Here is a 653-nt window from a genome sequence, read left to right as displayed (position 1 = left end):
GCCGTATACAATGTACCTGAGTCTGCCGACATGTCAGCAGCCTCATCACACCCGACCCGGTCACATGACACCCGACCAGTCCTCATCACACCCGACCAGTCCGATTAGTCCCATCAATAGCCGATCCTCATCACACCCGACCTCTCGTCATTACACCCGACTGGTTCTGTCTCCTTCCAGTCCTCATCACACCCGATCAGTCCTCATCACACCCGATCAGTCCTCATCACAGCTATCTAGTCCTGTCAAAGACCAGTCCTCATCTCACCCGATTGGGCCCATCATTGGCCAATATTCATCAAACCCAACCAGTCCTTATCACCCCCAACTAGTCCTGTCACTGACCAGTCCTCATCACATCCGACTAGTCCTGTCACTGACCAGTCCTCATCGCATCCGACTAATCCTGTGACCGCTCCCAATGACACCGGAGTAGTCTTATCACCGACCAGTTCTTATTAGACTTAACTCCTCGTACTCCAACTAGTCCTATCACCAACCAGCTAGTCCGCTCTAGAACTGACTTGTTCTTTCATTGACCAGTCTTCTTACACCCAACTAGTCCTGTCACTGACCAGTCCTCATGTCACCTAACTAGTCCTGTCACTGACCAGTCCTCATGTCACCTAACTAGTCCTGTCACTGACCATCTT

General features: G+C 51.3%; 1 protein-coding gene across 3 annotated transcripts in view; it reads left to right on the top strand.

Moving 5' to 3' along the window:
- Positions 1–653, top strand: part of TTBK1 (tau tubulin kinase 1) — a 66,741-nt gene that overhangs the window by 795 nt on the left and 65,293 nt on the right. The window lies entirely within an intron of this gene.

This window comes from Nanorana parkeri, unplaced genomic scaffold (genome assembly GCF_000935625.1).
Source record: "Nanorana parkeri isolate BGI_ZX_2015 unplaced genomic scaffold, ASM93562v1 scaffold1119, whole genome shotgun sequence".
Lineage (NCBI taxonomy): Eukaryota > Metazoa > Chordata > Amphibia > Anura > Dicroglossidae > Nanorana > Nanorana parkeri.
This window is presented reverse-complemented; position numbering and strand designations above follow the sequence as displayed.